The sequence below is a fragment of the Penaeus monodon genome, chromosome 32 (genome assembly GCF_015228065.2).
Source record: "Penaeus monodon isolate SGIC_2016 chromosome 32, NSTDA_Pmon_1, whole genome shotgun sequence".
Taxonomy (NCBI): domain Eukaryota; kingdom Metazoa; phylum Arthropoda; class Malacostraca; order Decapoda; family Penaeidae; genus Penaeus; species Penaeus monodon.
The window spans coordinates 32,444,449-32,444,801 of NC_051417.1; positions in this window are offsets into that span (position 1 = coordinate 32,444,449).

Sequence of the window (353 nt, forward strand, 5' to 3'; positions counted from 1 at the left end):
GGGAAACACAGAGCCAGAGAGAAAATAAAGAAAAAGAAAAGGGGGAGAAAGACAGGAGAAACACAAAGCAAGCGATAGATATAGGTAAGAGTTTGAAAATTTAGACCTTCCCTCGACTCCCCTTTCAGCCGTATTGAAGAGCAATCAGCCTTTAGATTGCACTAGTCACAGACAGAAGAACGCGAAATGAACTTTGAAATAATATAAAAAAAGAGGTATATTTTGTAACCGTTGCAATGTTTGGGTTTACAGGGCATAAATGAATTTGTTCACTGTGCTCGAAATTTATAGACTGATGTTATGAAACCGAGGAAGTTGTGGTGAATGTGTTCGAAGGTGGTGGTGGATATCCG